At 39.8% G+C, this 20112-nt stretch overlaps 1 protein-coding gene across 6 annotated transcripts in view; it reads right to left on the bottom strand.

The window, feature by feature from the left end:
- TAFA2 (TAFA chemokine like family member 2) overlaps nucleotides 1–19364 on the bottom strand; it is a 182247-nt gene extending 162883 nt beyond the window's left edge. For all 6 annotated transcript variants that reach the window (XR_011678621.1, XR_011678622.1, XR_011678624.1 and 3 more), the window contains exon 1: nucleotides 18848–19364. The gene's annotated coding sequence lies outside the window, so the exon portion shown is untranslated. The remainder of the gene's footprint in view (nucleotides 1–18847) is intronic.
- Between the last annotated feature and the right edge of the window lie 748 nt (nucleotides 19365–20112).

Raw genomic sequence — 20112 nt, 5'->3', positions numbered from 1 at the left:
GTTTAGTGGTTGAGACCCAAAAATGTTTTAAATCACATTTGGCTAGAAGCCAAAAATTTCAATTGAATGAAATGGGAAAAAAATAAATTATACACACTACTAGCAATCTGCAATTTTCTCTCTCTTGGAAAAGTTTTGCACAAGTCTTAGGAAAAAAACACACTGCAGCTATCAGTACAGTACACCCACCGGAACCAAGAGAGCTTCCCCCTGGGAGTGCTCTGCTTTTAACCCCCTGTGTTCTCAGAGGCATATTCATGTCCTCAGCGGCCACACCAGGTGCCAATATTCAAATTTCAGTGCTGATTGGTTTGACCACAAACTCTCAAAAAACACACTTCCTTTTAAACCAGGACACTGTGCAATAATGTTTAGGCAAAGATTGTTTGAAGATAGCTATTAGCTTCTCTGAGCAGACTACTTGATTACAAACCTTACTAATGTTCATCTCCTTTTTCCAGGATTTCATGACAGTCTTTAAAGCAATCTGTATGTCCAGAAAACTTTCAAATTTTGACCTGCTCAGTATAGAAAAGAATTTCATACTCATCTGAGATAGGACTCTTCTGGGCAGATAGATTAGCAAGTAATTTAAATTTGATTTAACTAAGGGACATGATTAAAACACAGGGTTGTTTTTTCAGCACATAGCCTGAATTGTATGCACATAATCGTTTTACATGTGCAAATGACAGTAAGTTATGCAGACTGTCTCACAGTTTGCACATGTGATCTTAATTTGTGCTCACAGAAAGTTCCCACATGGAGTTGCAGAACTGCAAATTATACCTGAGGTCAATGGAAGCTCTAAGAACTTCATATCCCTTCCATAAAGTACCATGGACAGGCACCAGCTGAAAATGCTGGACCTGCTCTCCAAAAAGTGTTTTGACTGGGGATTATTTGGTTTATTGCCTCTGAGAAAGACACCTGCATCACCCAAAGTAAAATCTGAGTAAAGTCTCCCCATGTTGAAGTGTTATTCCCATGAACTCTAAGCAGTGCTGCTGAGGTAGCCCAGCAGGTCAGATGGATACTACCAAAAAACAAGTGACCTTCCCAGAAAGCAGACTTCCTGGTCTACATTTAGAGTAAAAGTAGGATGAGAGTCAAGATGTTATGTGAGTTTTTCTGATGGTCTCTTCGTGCTGCTCTGAAAAGGAAATAAAATTGTATGTGGAATTAAGTAATGGTAGAAAATTTCTTCTAGGAAATGATGCTGATGTACTTGTTTGGGGAGACTTGTGAGGAAATGAAAGGTGAAAGTATTCAGAAGAACTTGCAAAGTTCTGTTATCTCCTACCTATTTCATTATAGGAATGAAGATTGATTTTAAGTACATCTATATAGCAACCAAAATAAAACTCATCCAAAGCTAACCATGGTAAAGAATACAATTTAATAATAAATAGCGACCCAAACTTAATAATGCAATCTGCTTATTATGGAGAAAGAACTTACTGACTCTTGACAGACATTCACTACAAACACAATATATACATACCCTCATCAATGTGGCTCCTACAAAAGCCACCATGCAGATAGCCTAAAAATAGGCTCACCATCAGATATCTTGTTTTAAAGCTGTTCTCACACAGCTCATGGGAATTGTAGCCATATGCAGGCTCGTGGCTCAGTCAAAACCTGGGTCCAATATGTAATGGTGCTTTGAACCAGGGCTGAACAAAGTTCATCCCTCATTCATTTTTACCCAAATAGCACTCACCATCAGTTCAGCTGCACAAAATGCTGATGCTAATTCTTTCCATTATAGACAGGCCCTAGGGTTTTAAACTGCATCCATCAATATATGTGCATCTATCCACTCTAACATTTTAAGACAGATTAGGTCCTTGGTTTTGAAGCTTGCAATTATAGTTGTCATATGATACTACAAATAATGTATCAAATTTTTTTCATTTGCATAAGCATTCTAAAGGAAAATTTTAGAAAACTTTCTTTTGAAGGGGACATTTATAAAGTATGGCCACTGAGTACATAAGAAAGATAATGTTTATTCACTGAGAATTCTAATCCTCAAATTCCTTCAGGAGCTTAAAATTTTACCTACCATAAAACGTGGCTGTATTACAAGTAGCATGAAAAAAAGGAAAAAAATAAACCTTTTTTTTCAAATGTTATATATTTGGTTAATTGCATAATTTCTTGCAATTAAATTGTAAAAATTGGGAAAATGGTATTTAGGATCTTTCCAACCATAATTAACATTTTCTCCTGTTTTGCAATTAATTAAAAAGTCAGAAAACTGCATTACTAAATACTGCTTGGATATTCCATATCTAATTAGTCAGATATTGATGTTCTGTTAATAGAAGTGTCCTGCAGAAAAATACTTGACAAATACAGCTATTGGAGGAATCAAGGCAGGTTCTTCATAAGAGCTGTGACAAGCCTCAGCAAATAAAAATACAGTCAAAAGTTACTTTGCATTTACTGAGGAAAGAGTAATTCTGGGGAAGACAAAAAAAGGGCAATAAGGGGAGACAGGGTACATGGGCTGATCATGTCAGAATTGGGGCCCAAGCATTTTATTTACTAAGTGAATTCAACTATTGCTGTCTACACAAAGACTCACTTTACCACACAAATGATAAGCAAAAATACTTCTGTTTAAAATTCTCTGTAATTCTGTAGTATAGAATTTAAGAATCTAAGTAGCAAAGCAGGTGTATTTCTTAGATTACTCACTCCCATTAGACAAAGGAAGGAGAGTTGCTTTGTTTTATGATGGTCATTTTTTCCAGTTCCATAGATGGATGCTGTCCAGTGCCAATGAACAGAGTGGGAATTTGGGGACTGATGCCAGTAGACCTATATTCTACAAAGAGCCAAAACTAGAGGAGCTTAATTAATCACAGTCAAGTTGCACATTAGAGAATCAAAACCCCAGAAGAAATTCTCATAACATCCTCAGTATTTTGATAAAACACTAGTAGATGTCAGCAAGTACATACTTCCCACTCCTCAAAGGCCAGGACACAGGGACCACTGCCACAGCTACAACAATGTTATGACTTAGAGCTGTACACTTAATGACAGGCAGATGCAGTGAGGACTAAGGATTGAAAGATTCTCTTGTAGGCACCAGTCTTGCAAAGGACAGAAAAATGGGGCTTTTTATCATTGTTAAGCACCACAGTCCTGAAAGGTCATGCTAAGTGTCACTGTCACAAAAAGTATGCCTCTTTCAGGACTTTGCATTTGGTTTGTCGTTCTGAAACTCTCTAAGTACCTTTCTACACACATTCAATATATGGTCATCCATTCTTGTGGAAACGTCTTCTCTCATTTCCCTGTTACATCACAGTCCAATAAGTGCTTGTTCTGAAATTAACTATCCTTCTGGATCAGGGTATCAGCAACAAAACCTGATCTGAGAAATAAAATTTAGTTAAAGTCATGCTCCTTATAAACTAGAAGGAAAGCTGGAAGCACCCTTTTCAGACCTACATTTAAAAGATTATTATTTCTTTCTTATTAACATATATATGTAACATAATATATATTATTTTTTATTATTAAAAATCTCTGATTATTTCTGTTAGAATTATCAGAAACAATAAATCTAGCTTAAAGAGTTTGATTAACAGGCTCATAACTTGGGACATATTTCAGACTTCAGCTTAATATTTCATGAGGCAGCAGAGGATTTTTTCACACATCAGGATTTTGTATTAGACTACATCATTAAACAATGGACAAAAAAAGAAAATAAAAGTTTTAGCAGAAATAGCCTCCAATGTTAATTAGTTTTGTTATTCTTGCATATGATGCTACTATTCTTCCTGTTATCTATCAATAACATAGGTACTGATATGTTCAGGATTATGGGACCTACATTTAGGCATTGAAATATAAGTACTCAGTTCAGTTAACTAAATCACAGCTTTGAAAAGACCTCCCAGACCAAGTCCAACCTTTGCCTGATCACCCCCTTGTCCACTAAACCACAGCACTTAGTGCCATGTCCAGTGACTTCTTGAACACCTCCAGAGGTGGTGATTTCTCCACCTTACTGGGCAGCCTGTTCAAATGCTTAACCACCCTTTCCATGAACAAGTTTTTCCTGATGTCCAACCTGAACCTCCCCTGACACAGCTTGAGGCTCTGTCCTCTTGTCCTGTCACAAGTTGCCTGTGAAAAGAAGCTGGGCCCTACCAAGGTACAGGCTCCTGTCAGGCAGTTGTAAAGAGTGATAAGGTCTCCCCTGAACTTCCTCATCTCCAGGTTAAACACCTCCAGCTCCCTCAGCTATTCCTTATACAACTTGTGCTCCAGACCTTCCCCAGTTTCATTGCCCAGCACACCAACATACTTCTTGTTGGGAGGGGCCCAGAACTGAACACAGTCCTCAAGGTGCAACTCCACCAGTGATTAGTGCAGAGGAAAACATAATTGACATTTTATTGATCTGGTACATTACTATAGAGTCCATCCAAACATCTTAAATATTTTGCAACATTTAAAATGTTCACTACAAATTGTTAAAACGCTACCTTTAAGGCAAGCTATTCAACTCAATCAACTTGCTGTGATTTGAAGTACAATTTAGTTAATCCAAAGTAGACAGGCATTTTAAAGCAAGCCGAATCACTTTCTGTTGCCATCTTATTGCAAAGTTCCTTCTTGCACCATACCTTCTTGGTGATCTCTCATGGGCAACACTCACAGCACTAACTCCTCCTTCTCCTCCACAGCACAGCCAACAAATTCCAACTCTCCTCCCAACAAGCTAACCCACTCTTTTGTAGCACTTGTCTTCTTATTGGACACAGCTGTGGCCTATTAAGAGCAGGCCTGTTCCTAATCTTTGGTGATTAGTGCAGCTGCAACTCCTCAGGTGTGAGACTACCTTCTGCACTATCTTTATTTTCTTACATTCTATCCCTCCACAAACTTTCTAGGTCTATTGATAAGCAACAGGAATCGAGTGCCCAAACATAACCATCTAGAGCCATCTGAAATGCCCAAGAGAAGAGATCAGCAGATGTGATGCAAGCCATTTTGCATCTTATCCAGACAGAGTTCTGCAACCATCTGAAGCAGCACTTGGAGACAAGAGGTTTTAGAGAGTTTTAAATTATGTTATACATCTGAACCTACCCTGCATCTCCCTTGACTAGGAAGCTAAAGCACCCACCTCCCATTGCAACTGGACGCCTATTTTAGGTGTCAGTCTCAAGCTGAATCCTGCCTTTAATACCCTTTTTTGGTAGGTTATGACCAAATTTCCAACACCTAAAGCTAAGCAGCACTGGTTATGACCAAATTTCCAACACCTAAAGCCAAGCAGCACTTCTTTAAACTTCACAAAGCAGTAACAAGGTGGCATACATAGTATTTCAATTTTGCAGAACACTGAAGTCTCTAAAGGAGTTTATTTTACCATTAAAATAAGATACTGTCATTTCAAATGTAGCTTTGCAAAGGTTCATTATCTGACAACAAAATAAATCACAATTAAAGGTGTATTTACTTTTAATTTTGTGTAGCTTGTGGTTTTTGGGGATCTTTGAAAAAGAGAGGGAGATGTCTAAAAGGTGTTCTTTTCAGGTCCTGTATGCTAGCTCAGGAATTTTATTTGATGATGCACCATTATTACTCTTCTCCAGATACCAGGAGATTTAATACATTTTTGAGCAGAGGCTTCAAGATTAAAAAGAATAACTTCAAAAAATAAAATTACTACCATATGTTTGAACAGGCAAGGAAACATAATACTATGAGACCTGTGAGACTGATGCATCTATCTGTATCATTCCAAGTCACAAAATTTAATTGCTGGAAAAAGATTTTCAGGCCAATCAAGTAACACAAGGGGGTGGTAAAACACAATTGTAGCTGTTATCCAGCTTCTGGATATGATAATATCAGTGAAAAGGTAAATTCCAACCACAACTTTTATTAGTGCTGAAAATGCTGAGAGGTGGCTTCACCTTCACCCTTTCAGTCAAAATCAGCCACCCAAAGAGCTTTTGTTATACGAGATTCTCAGAGTGAATTTCAGAGTATCTGCAATGGTTATGTGAAGGGCTCGACTCTCTTTTCTCTGACAGATCTAGGCCATCTGAGCAGGTTTTAAACCTCCTTCGTCACCTCTGAGACTGAAATTAAAAAGGAGGTATGCAGTACTCAGTCTGAAAGCTTTATAGTATTGTAGGCTAGCAGAGAAACTGAACACATGAAGCTAACCATGAAGGGATATGATGCTATTTTAAAAACCAGTTTTAATGATTGCAGTGTCTGTTGCTGAAGTCCTTTAGCTTTTTCTGAAAAAGCTACTGTGTTACACAGATCTCTGAGCAACTGCAGAAGTCAAACCAATTCAGGGTACCAAATGGAAGAGGTAAGCTGAAGCATAAGATAAAAAGAACCGACTGTATTTTAAAATCCACTTTATATTTGATTTTTAATATTAAAAATAACTTTGGATTTAAAATGTTTCTGTCTGTTTTATTGAACCCTGACCACAAATCAGTTTGACTCACCAAGGTAGCCTGGTGTTGAAAGTCAGTGGAATGGCAAAATGTTAGCTATGCTCGAAGACAGATAAAGGACTAGAGGCTTGAAAGCATTCAAAGGTATGAGGAAGTGCCCTCAAATGGCAAAGAAACAGAAAAAATTAGATCTAGTTCAGGAACCATTACAAGTTCACTGCATATTATACTGGAAAATTAAAATTCTCACAGAAAATTACTACTATAACTTATTATGCTGATAAAAACAAACCCAAGTTGTGCTCCTTCATTACATCACTACTTAATGTAATTGGCACTCATTCATTGGAGTGAGGGGTATTTAACTTAGAGATCAAATTTTTGTAGAAGAATGTATTTATAGGTAAATAAAAGTTTGTAATTATTAGTATGTTGCTACTAATCAAAGACATTATTTCATTCAATAACAATTCTTTAAAAAAAGAAAAAAAACCACCCAAAAATGTAGTAGAACAATAAATTCAGGTTCATTTTTCAAAGGAAGTATTTCTTGGGCAGAAGCCTAAGTTCTAAGTTTAAAAGTGTTTAAATTAAAAAAAGAAAGGACATGGATATCCTCCTGTTCCCCAAGTGTGGTTTTGTTTTCTTCAATGCTAGAAAGCATTTACAATAGTTAAAATGAAAGGCCTTACAAACCAAGCTTCCATAGAAAATCATAGGCAGACATTCTTTTCAACAATGCGTGGTTAGACATTTCTGGGAAACTTTAATGAAATGTCTTCCAAAAATATGAAAAGAGCATAAAACAAAAATAGAACAGAAGGCAGAGTCCAGGTACAGTTTCTTTCCTCCGAAGTGGAAACAGCTACTCAGTGCCTGGACATATTTGCATTTGTCCTGTAACAGTGCTATGTGAAACACTGTCCGCCACTGACCAGCAGAAAGAATTTGACAAAGTATTCATCAAAGTACAAAGAAGTACTTTTCTTACATTCTCAGTTCCTTCTTTTGTTAGATTGTAGTCCCACTTGTTCTCTGACTCTGGCCATTACTGAAGTACTTTAACAGAGAAACTTTTCTTCTCCTTCACAAAAGAGATCTAATGAATAAAAACTGAAAGTCTTTACTAAGATCAGACTCACTGGAGAACCTCAGCAACAGCTGATAAAAACAAAACAGAGAAATTTTTTGTCCACTATTCTATTTCCTTTTCCAGTGGGCCCCAATCACTTATTTCATAACAATGAATTAAGTTCAAGAATTCTCCTGATCTGAGGGGAAAGGAGAAACTAAAGCAAATGATGATTTTCAAACAATAACTTTTACCAGAAACAGTCATATTGTGGGAACCAACTTATCATTATATAGACAGCTCCATCATCCATTTCCCTCTGCCTCCAAAACTACCTGAACTCCACAGCCCACTCCTGATCTAGGAACATATTGTATATACAGCAAAACCATGTATGTTTGTCCTATGGTTTCAGTTGACAATGTCGACTGTCACACAGCTATTCATACGTGGTCAGTGCATAATGTTTTAAGGATTGTTATCCTTACAGGGCTGTAAATGTATTTTACATGCAAAGGCAACTGCATGCTGCAAATAAAAAGAAAAAGAATTATATCTGTGGAGGGGCAATAATTTAAAGTCATAATGGCCAGGACAGCAAACGGAAAAATGTTATTTTCAGGTGTTAAATAAAAACTATACAGATCTTCTGGTCAAGACCAGAATACACACAGAAATTAGAAGAACCAGACAGCTATAAATTGTCTCTCCAGAAGGAGGCCATAAATTATCAACAATTGCTTAGGACGCTAAAAAGACACAGAGACTGAAATCTGCAGCTCATAGAGTAGCTGTGGACAAAGCATGAAATCAGAGCTTCTTACCTTTTCCCGTAAAACAGTAAAGCTTAGGAAGGATTTGGTATATGCAGACTATTTTATCTCTTTGTTTAATGGGTAGGAAGTTTGGGAGACTAAAAAACATTTTGCTTTCAAACTCTGGCTTTGAATCACCTGAATCATTCACTAGTGAGAAATATTTTATTATTTCAGCTGACAGAACTAGGCCTCTCATGATAAGAAACCAGAAAAGATTGCAACTGAACTGAAGCAGTGCTGAACCAAAAAGTTCCAGAGAAATGAGGGGAGACATAAAGCTATCTGCTTGACTAATTACTTTTACACTTAGCTATTTTCTCAAACAGGGGTGCAAAGGTGCATAAGGCACAGGTAAATTGTGACCTTACAATATCCAAGACAGAAGGGAATAAACAACATACCCTTCAGCTACAAAGGTTACAAGGATTCTACATAATACTAAACTTTCACCATATTTTTCAATTATATGTATCTTGTATTCATTTTGAATCTGCATTTAACATGTACAGATTCAGAGAAAGGAAATTTTCTTGCAGGAACATTTTCAATATTGTTCCCACAAAGTAACTGTGGGAAAGAGGCATGAGCTCTAATATGCAAACAATGAAGGGAGTCTATCAGAGACTGTTTTACAGTAGCTGGGACATTTCTACCAACTTCCATGGCAGAGTGATGGATAAGTTTTCCTTCCTTTAATCATTTCCATATTTTTCTTAAGTGGAACTCAAAGTAGCCAAAAACAAAAATATTAGCATTTGTGGAAAGATTATTAGGATTTACCACAAGGTGATCCTTTGGCAGGTTGCATATACATTTAGTTTGTATCTATTAACTAGGTATAATCAACCACAATGACAAAACCAGGATTATACAGCCTGCATTAGTACATATTATTAGATTTAATAAATACACAGATGTAAGGGAACCTTACATGTGAGCCACAAATGTTGAACTCACTCCTTCATAGCAACTGAGTCAGCTGCAATTTTTGCCAGCTGGTTATTAGACAACCACTTAATTTGAAGAATTATCCTAACAAACAGAATATTATCCTTACCAAAAGAATGTATGAGAATAACACACAAATTCAAAAATGTCCAAATCTTTGCAATACACATGGAATATTATTTGTGTTTGTGTTCAGGTTTACTCAAAGCATTCTCATGGGTGAAGAAAGTGTATAAACTAATTTTTTTCATTTAGACAAAGCAAAAACCAACTACGCAGCTAGCCATGTATCCACCTTCATTTTATGTTTTATTAAAATAGCATATGCAATAGCCTTGTCTATGTTATTGATGACACCATGGTGGCTATTGGACTGATATAGTGGTCTCCAGGAGTTCCTAAATATAAATGAATCCTAATGAGATAATCCCTAGTGCATGTAGATGGAGGAATGCTATCTAAATAATGCCACTTCTGTTGCAGAATTGGTTTCAAATTAATTGTTTCTTTCGAAAGCTATAATTATCAGGAGGAAAGCAGTTAGAAAAAATGAAGTTAAAAAGTGCATAATGTCTAATAGCTCATTAAATAGAAAATACATTGTAAATTTGGGAATCAGAATGACTTGCAGCTAACTGTGAGATGATGGGTCATGCACATGAAAAGAGACTTTTCTGGCAGGAAAGCAATTTGGTAATGCTGACTGCAGTCTGCATTTACTTGACATTCGGAAAGATCATATGACACCAATGCAGATGAGGTGAACAGTGAAGAGAAAAGGAAGGGCAAGGAGAACCAGAGGAGAAAAAGTTAGGTTATGAGCAGCTGAGACATGATGAGGAAAGAGAGAATATGAGTGTCATTACTGGGTGTTCAATTTTTCAAGTTGAAAATGCTGGAAATGGGAACAAGGTGTCATATTAAAGAGATTTGAGTATTCAAGCAGCTATAGCAATAGCTGAGTCAACATTTTCTTACAGATGTGTTTTATGAAAAGTTTATTTGATGAATAATTAGCAATTTTTAATTTTTCTTCCAATGAAAAAACATACCAAGTGTGTATTTACTCAGTGTCAAATATATCTTCATAATAATGCAACAAAACAAAGTGAGTCCAAAGACTATTTGAAATACTCAAGAATAATTAAGCTGCTAAAAAATTCTTAAACCTAAAGAATTATAGCACAGCCCCAAAGGGAGAGAAGCTCAGAATAGCTGATTTAGGCTTAAATTTTCTCCTAGTACATTTTCCATAAGCAGTGACCCCAACAATTACACAAGGGGACGCAGACACAAGCAGCATGGGAGAAGGCAGCTATGCACTTGCGTGTACACAAACAGGTGCTTGCCACGCCAGCCTGCACAAATAGGAGGGCTAAAGCTGCTAAAACCTCTCAGAGTCATCTAAAGGCCCAAGGTAATGTAGAAAGAGCTGCAAGCTGAGAGCTCAGAATCACATCTGATACAAAAGCAGTGTACAAGGAAGAAAGTTACCCAGAGTTACATTCTTTTATGTTGCTAGGCTTTGGTCACAAACTGATCTAAGTGGTAAAACAAATTCTGGAATAGGATCACCAAAAATATTTCTAACAATGTACTGGTTTTAGCTGGAATAGAGTTACATTTCTTAATAGTAGCTCATTTGTGACCCAGCCATGGGTGGGGCCACAATAGAGCAAGTACCCCCCTGAACAGGCTGTGGTCTAGGGATAAGGCCACATCAGAGCAGTGGAGCACACCTAAGAGTGACCACAGCTGTGGATTATTCCACACGGCAGCAGATAAACCCCTGAACAGGCTGTGGTCTATGGATAGACCTGTGCTGCAGCAGTGGCAATCAGAGAAGTTCACTGCAATGTAAAACCCTATGGCCTGGTCCAAAGGGACCAGGGATGGAGACTGCAATAGATTTACATTTAAATTGCCATAAGTCCCTATCTGAGTTGCATGTTACAGTAAGTTCTACAGCAAGAACCACCAAAACCAGTTAAAGGTTAAGCCTTGCAGCAACCAGTGCAAGTGCAGTAGTGACCCAACCTGAGCTGGCTTTTGTGTCCAGGAACTTCACAAAACAACCACCTCTCCGCTCCTGAGTGACCACCATAACAAACAGAATCCAAGTTAAAGACTAGAGAAACTCAATTGGCATTTTATGGACTATACACTGGTGGGCCACAGACTAAAGGAATAATACCTTCATATATTAGGGAGTGAGAAGGGAAAAGGGGTGGTTAATGAGAGGATATTGGACAATACGGGACTGAAGTGTGATGCAAATTGTAAGAATGAGTGGTAGAGACTGTACTGGGTTTGGCTGGAGAAGAGTTAATATTCTTATAGTAGATTTTAGGTTGCTGTTTTAGATTTGTGACCAAAACAATGTTGATAAAAGAGATGTTTAGTTACTGCTACACAATGCTTAAACAGCATCAAGGCCTTTTGTCTCTTCTTCACATTGTTCCACCAGTGAAAAGATTGGAGGTGCAGGACTGCTGACCCCAAATAGCCAAAGTGATATTTCATATCATATGAGGTCATGCTCGAAGCCAAGGAAGGGAAGAAGCAGGAATTGCATACATTTCACAAGTCATGGCTACGTGTGAGGGAGCCCTGCTTCCCTGGAGATGGCTGCACCCCTGCCTGCCAGTGCAAAGTGCTGAATTAATTCCTTGTTTTGCTTTGCCTTTGTGTGCAGGTTTTGCTTTACCTATTAAACTGTCTTAACCCACAAGTTTTCTCACTGTTACTGTTCCAATTCTCTTCCCCATCTCACTGTGAGGGAGTGAGCAAGTGGCTGAGTGGGCTGAGCTGCCTACTGGGGCTAAACCAGAACGATCACAATGACAATGTTTATAACCAGAATAATAAAATCTCATTGCCATAAAGGAAAAATTAATCTGCATTAGGGAAAAAAACTCCAACATTTCCTAAATCAGAAGCTCAACCAGGATTCACGGCCACTTCTTTATTTGAACATCCTTTGCACAAATACCAGTGTAATGCCTTCCTTATGAAGGTTTGGACACTTTGGCAGTAATGCATTTTAAATATTACCTTAATTCCAATGCAAGGTTTATCCCTTGTGAATCTAGACTGAACAGAAAAAAGCAGGATCATAATAATGAGAAATGTCAGTGTACTGGCTGATAATACCATATCTAAATTTATGGCATGTGATGTTTGCATATAAATACAATATTTCTTGTGTCTTGATTCCAGTAAGCCCATAGAACTGAACTTATCTCTCTGTATTTGCTGCTGTTACCAGATCTTAAGATAAACCTTCCCATCTTGTTTAATAATAGCTTATTTGTTGCAATGCATAGATTGACTTTTTTTTCCCAAAATTCACACAGGTAACAGAGTCTGAAGAGAGGATATACCCCAGTAAGAGTATTCTTCTCTTTTAACGGTGCTGAAACAGATCCTTTTTTCTGCAATTAGGCTCTAAACATGACCTCATTTCCTGCACAAATACCAGAGCCTGATATGCTTAGTCAGAAAGTGATATTTTACTTTGTTGCCACACCAGCAATACCATATTTGAAAACTTACATTATTGTAATAGTAGCCTCTAACTTTATAATGCAGAGTACCCATACACCTGTAGAATCTTTCTGAATTTTGCTTGCTTTTATATAGTCTCTCTTCTGAATATAATGGAATTGAAGCTTCATAAAAGGTGTTTATTTCAGTGGTAAACCACTGAAATAAAGCTCAAGTCTTAAATTTATACCCATGATACAGACACAAACATAGTTATCAAAACAGCACCTTACCTACATGCCTTCAGCACAGGTGAGTCTAAGCAGTTAGAAATATTTATTCAGGCTCACTTCAGAAAAGACTTAAATCACATAATTAATTTGATCGGTCCAATTGAAGCCACACCAGTGAAATGTCTCAGATGATCGCACCTCAAGCTTTGCCTCTCTGCACATCCTAATTTTTCCCAGATGACTTTTGGGACTTGGACACTTCTACAGTTCAAACTGAACTAAGACTACTAATTCATCTTAGATAAACCATGAGACAAGCTTCAGATGGTACCCACTTTCATCCCTTACTGGAAAAGATCCACATTTCAAACAGTTTACAACATACAAACAGCACAGAAAGACATTAGCTTTCCTCAGAGCCATCAAGCCATTCTATGTGACTTTGCAGTATCATTAAATGCAGTAATACAATACCCAGTGAGAAAATATCATTGAGCCTAGAACCTGAAAGGCCAAACAGGTATCTTAAATGGGAACTAACACTGGAAGTCTCAGCTGAAAGGGGATCTAGAGTACGTGGTTTGGATGCAGTGCTCACAGCTCTCCCAAATGCACGGTCACGAGGCCGAAGGCAGCACCTATCCTACGAGTGAATGACTGCACGGTACAGGTTCTCTCACACACAGTTCCACATGGTAAGGGGTGAGGCAGGGACAGCCTGTAACCAGGAAGACTGTTCTGTATAAAGACACTCGGAGGAGCATGAAAATCCACTGGGTAACCCAAGGGCTGAGCCACACCCTCTACCCTGTCCATGCCACAACCTGTCAGACAGAGATGAGGGAGAACACCCACTACATAACGGATGGCTTTGCAGCAGGATGGATCAGAGGCCACAGCTCGGCCTTATCAATATGTGATGCAGAAAATGCAGTAAGGGAGTAGAAGAAATCCAATATGAGAGTATCACTGCAAATGTGAGAGACTAGTCAGGTCTGTGCTCCTGTCTCTAAAAGAGCTAGTGTGAGACTGCATGTCGCTGACAGATTTATTTTAGAAATGTTTTATATCCTGCTTTTAAAAGTGAAAAAAAAGCAAAAGCAGTACACTAAGCAATTGCAGTTTGGTTCTTGCACTTCGGTTCTTGCAAGTAAAATAAATATGCAGTACTGCAATACTGCCTCCTTGCATTTCAAGAAAGAAATTGCTTTATTGAATCAGGACGGTGGTCTGTCTTGTCCAGTACCTCATCTTCAAATACTGGACCTTAATATAGCAACAGAGGAGGCAGGAAATATTCCACAGAGAGAGAGGCCAGCATACAACCAAGACTAAAAATTTATCTATTTTAAAAGCATTTGATATTTACTGACACATTTATTAATATTTTGCTATTTATACAACCAGCTAGGTTTGTTGAACTGTGATTGTTTATTATTTACCCATGAAGTTTGCCAGTGTAAAGCACCTTCTGCCATATTAGCTTTGATTTGTGATATAGGCATAGAAGATTACCAAACACCCAGGAGTCAAAAAAAGCTAGGTGTGCTTTCAGCTGAGTGCTAGCCTGTACCGTGGCTGTCCCCTTGGCATTGTTAAAGGGATGCTCACAGCTGAGGCGGCTGTAGAGAGCACTGTCCTGGTGCCAAGAGACCTGTGTTCAAGTTTCCTATTACAAGATCAGCAAGATGTGAAGTGAGGCAACTAGAAAATGCAAGCTATGAACATAGCACAGATTAGGAGGTTTGATAAACTTCAAAGATGAGGGGGAAAAGCATTTTGTAACCTTTTACACATGCAATTATATAAATGATTCTTCCAGCCCACAAAACATATAGGAGTTTCTCCTATAAGTGTTTAGTTAAGGACTAAGGATCAAATCCATACAAAGCATTTTCCAGTGCTACTTCAAGCAACAGCTTGAAGTGCATTCTACAGATCACTGTACCAATGTATTCAGACAGAAGAAAAAGCTAAAGAAGCTTTTTTCAGGGACTTCATCCCATTTTATCTAACTACGTAGTGTCATGCCATACCTGGTAGTTTTGTTAACTACTTTAACTAGTAAAGCACAAGGTCTTTGCTTTCTCTTTTCTATCTCCACTGTTTTTCAAAACACATGACATGAAAGAAGCTATATGAAGATGCCTTGAATTGTTTATCTTAAAAATGTGACTGTTCTGCAGCAGTAATATGAAAAGGTACATTAGTTGGCCATTATTGTTTTGTTATCTCTTTTGATAAATAGCTCACTACATATGGTAAACAAGAGTGGCTGGCTCGGGTATATAAAGAAACAAAGCATAAACCCCACTATCTTCCCAAGTTCCACAGGAGCAAAAGGAGATAGCTCTGTAGCTGTCACCAGGAAAAATGAACAACATTTCTGTTGATGGTTCCACATTCATTCCTATGTCTGGTGAATGTTATATATCTGAACTTAGTCATGAGGAGAAGTGTTTCAAAGTAAATATTAACAGTTTATAAAACCAAATCAATGAGCCAAATTTCCTGTTGAAATAGCCCTAAGAGTGAACTTCTGTTTTTAAAAAATATTTCAAATGTCAAAGTGTGTGCTTACAATGGACTCTGTGAAGCTGAGTATACTATGTAATTGTTTGACCATGCTAAAAAAAAAAAAATAGTAAAACAAAGCACAAGCAAAATCCTTCTAAGTAATACACTCTTAAATTCAGTGATCTAAGGATAATGGAGCAAATACTCCAGCTGGTTTAAAATGTCAGAGCTGCAACTACGCCAAGGGAGCAGTGAAAGTCTACATCAGTTGGGGATAACCCTCAACACAAAAATGGTCATGAACAGGGACAGGTCAGTATTCAGTTCTGCTGGCATAGGACCCTTCTGTTACACTCATCCTTACACAAATTTTGGCTCAATGTCTTCAAAATTCAGCATTTCAAAAGGTAAATGAAAAATATATTTTCTAATAAAAAGCTATTGCTACTTGAATTACTTGGACATGCAATAGAAAAATTATGAAAGACATTTAAATGAGATGTTTAAATACAGACTGGAAATATGAAACTGAACATTAATTAATTAGATTGTAGGGTCTTCTATTGCTTTAGCCTCTGTATTACCATGCAGTCTTTGTTTACTGCCATTTATCTTCTTTGTTTGATGACATTTGACTAATAAATACATTGATGAATTGCATCTGTAAATGCCATCCATACATCACAAAAATAGGATGTACTCAGTGCTTCTGGCACACTGAAGCTAAAAGATTTTGTTTTATTTGAAGTTTCAGTACTTAACAAAGGAAATATTACTGCTCTGCTGGATAAATTTCCTGATTTTTATTTTAATTTTCAGTGAGCAAACAGCTGCAGAATAATGTGACTTAATGAAGCATTTCTAATAAAATCCTGCAGAAGATAAAACAGAGGCATAGAATCACTTGCTCACTGATAGTTGTATCATTCAGAATAATTTTTCAAGATGGTGATCACATTTCTGTGTAGATGAGTATTAGGTATTGTAATTTTCAGTCTTCCAAGTCAGTGATTTCCTTTGGTGAGATAACTAGTTAGCATTGTAGCATTACTTATTTATAGTAAGCAAAACACACAACATAATAAATGTAACATCTTTCTAGTACATTATTTAGGCTTTACACTGGTTGGTAAGTAGCAACACAGACAGCAATAGATTTTGGTGTGAAGATGCTCAGATCTGAAAAACTTCATGGTTATATTTTGCTTACCAAAAACATACTGCCTGTATTTGTAAAGATGTCCTTTATCAAGTCTGTCATCACTTCTCATGAAATCATGAAACTTCTTGGCTGCTACATTTTTCTCTGCCATAACAATTCAGTATAAAGTATTATTTGCTTTATGTAAATCTGATAGGGCTCAATGAATCATCACTTTGCAACCTGCCAGTAAAACAATCTCCAATATCCATCTGTACACACATCTATTTACTTTCATTCAGAACAAGTTTTTCATGTATTCCCCACCAGAATAATCAAGTGCACTATAGGCATCTACACATAAATCTGAGATCCCTTAGATCATGAGACAGGTAAAAAAGTTACCCCATGTCCAGTATGATTGAAGATATTGGCAGCTTAGTCATCATTCTCTGATTAAAACAGCAAGACAGAATCCAGATTTTATCTCAGTCACCCACTACCAGCAGTGTATCTAAAACTAATACCACATTTTTGAGGGATCTTCTATATACCAAAAAATATACAGAACCAGTGAGTAGTAAATCTGATTTGCTGTATCAACTGAGCAAAGCTTTCCACTGAAATTACAGTACTGAGGTAGTTTACATTTATAAGAATAACTACTGGAAATTGGGACTATGTGAAACAAAACCCACATGGTTTTCAATACTGCCTCATCAGCTCTCTGAAATAAAATATTAACAGTGAAATTTATAAGAATTACTTTACTACTGTTAATTATACACTCACAAAACAATTTAGGCATCAGTGTGAGATGACAGCCCAATTAACATGAAAAAGTATAATGAAACTTGCACCTTTACCACCTCTGTTAAAAATATCTGAGTATGCTCTTTTCCAACTTCAGCTAAGCTATCCTCTTAGCATCACTGAACTATGTTTCAAGTGTGTACCCAGCACTATAGGAAAGAATCTTAATTTCTCAATTTGACTTAAATTAGCCCATAAAGTAGCTTTAAAGTGTTAAACATATAGTAGGCTGAACGCTAAAGTCTGAAACTAGTTGGTAAGACAGAGAAACCAGATAACAATTATCATTTAGTCAATAGTAATTTAAATGTATCCACTGTGGTGCAAAGACCCTATGACCTGGAGTGCTTTATGGGGTTTTAGAGAAAGGAGTTGAGTATGTTTATTATTTAAATTGACAGTTCTGCAGGAGTCAAAGCACAGTTCTTTAAATACTGAGCCAGTGTCTACTGGGGGGAGGGTGGTAGAACTGAGGTACTTAAAAAAAACCCAACTGATAAGCTCCAAGCAGAAGCTGGAAAGAGAGAACCGTAGCTACACATATAATTTAAAATGCTTTAAGCAATCATTTTAACTCCTGTAGGAATGAAACATACAGAAGAGCCACGCGTGGCAATCCCTAACAGGGCAGTGCAAGCTCTTGCTCTTTATTCTTTGCATTGATAACCTGGTGTCCGATCCTACAGCTCCACAGGAATAAAGCAGGTTATTTTAAAACTTTCTCTGCAAAAGCAACGTGGATAGACAAGGTACGTTTCATACTATATATGCACAACTTGAAGAGCACTACACATAGAAAGAAACGGAGCCACGAATCTTCCCTTTAACACGTTTTTTGCTTGTTTGTTTTGTTTTTAGAGGACGCATAAAGCCACTACCCGCTCTTCCAGCCGTTCTCTTGCAGGCGGCTGATAAAGCGTCCGTGCACAGTAACCCCCAAGTGCCCGAAGGTCCTGCGAGTTAGCGACCACCCGTTCCATAAAAGTTGAAAACCAGGTGGATTCCCCTTCTCCCCCCCGCCTCCCTCTCGGCTCTGTTGAACTAATATTTTAAGTAAAATCAAAGAAAAATAAAAGGGAAAACAAAAGCCTTGAGAATCGCCCGGCGAAAGGCTGTAGCCGGCTGCTCCAGTTGCCCAGCAGAAGGACGGCAAAGCAGCTCTTCTTCACATGCGGCTTCGTCCGACTTTAGGGCAGCGGGAGGGCGCAGCCGCCCCGCACACCTCACACCTGGCCCCGCCGCGGCCGCTTGCGCCCGCCGCCAGCCCGCGGGGTCTCGGCCAGCCGCGAAGGTATCACCCCACCAGCTCCCAGACAGACACACAGACAGACACACGGCCCTGGAGCGCTCCGCTCACCTACCTGCAGTCCCGATTCTTGCTAGAAATGCCTAGCGATCGGCCGCCTCCCGTCCGGGGGGAGCTCCAGCCTTACCGCCCGGGCATCGCCGGCACACGCCCCGCGCCCCGCCAGCGCTCGGGGCATGGAGCGGCGCCGTGCCGCGCTCCGCTCGGCTCCCCTCGGCTCGGCCCGGCTGGGGCAGCAGCCGTCCGCAGGGCCCGGCTCTCTCACCCCGCCTCTCTGGGAATACACCAGGAATCTGGCTAAGAGATGCTAGAGGAAGGGTGAAGTAACTAGGAATGGAGAGAAGACTTGAAGTGTTTCTTGTGCACGATTTCAGAGTATTAAAAAAGGAGAAAAATAGAGAGGACGAAGTATGGTTGAGCTAATGGAAAAGCGGAGATGGGTAAGTCCTGCAGCCCAGCACGGCTCCGGCCCCTACGCCAGCTGCGCGTGGTCCCGATTCAGCCCCGCCGGCAGAGGAAGGAGGAGAAGCCGGCGCGTCCTGCAGCAGTCCCTCCTTTAGAGCATCTCTGATTGGTGTGCCTTCCACACACAGCACGAATTCCCCCTCCTGCTGCCTCCTTCTCTCTCTTGGGAAAAGTAATTGGAGAGCGAGAGCTTCACCTTCAGCAGCAGCAACAGCAGCCTCCCGCGCCCAGCCTGCGCGCACTGCACCGCACCGCACCGCACCGCACCGCACCGCGGAAGGGCGCGGAGACGCCCCGGGCGCCCGGACAGACAGAGGCAGTTCCAAGCGCGCCCTCCGCGGCGGGGGGGAGGGAGGAGGTGGAGGGAGGTGGAGAGAGGGAGAGACGCCCTTCTCCTCCCTCGTGTTTATCCGGCCACTCGGGGCTCTCCTCCCCAGCCCTTATGAGGGAGCAGGTCCCAGCGGCCGCTGTTCTGTCTGACCGAGCAGCGCCCGCCGCCCCCGCACGCTGGGCCTTGGGCCGCCTCCCTCCGCCGCCCACTCCGCTCCGCAGCGCAGCTCTCCCTTCCCTTCCCTTCTCTCCGCTCCGAGCGGCGGGGCGGGGGTGCGAAGTTGACGCCCAGGCGCGTGTGGCCGGGGAGATCCCCGCGGACCCGGGGCGGCCCCGCCGCGCTCCCCTGGGACCCCTCTGGCCCTGCGGTGCGAGGCTGGGGCACCGAGCCGTGAGGGAGCGGCCGGGCCGGGCAGGACAGGGCAGCTGCCCTGGGGAAGGGGGGCCGCGGCTGCCGGAGCAGGGGCAGGAGGGACGCGACGGCGCCGGCGGCAGCCAAAAACTGGACTGTGTCTCCCTCCAGAG

This window comes from Agelaius tricolor, unplaced genomic scaffold (genome assembly GCF_023055355.1).
Source record: "Agelaius tricolor isolate 1412-34295 unplaced genomic scaffold, bAgeTri1.0.p SCAF_3, whole genome shotgun sequence".
NCBI lineage: Eukaryota > Metazoa > Chordata > Aves > Passeriformes > Icteridae > Agelaius > Agelaius tricolor.
Note: the sequence above shows the minus strand (reverse complement) of the source record. Positions and strands in the feature narration are given on the sequence as shown.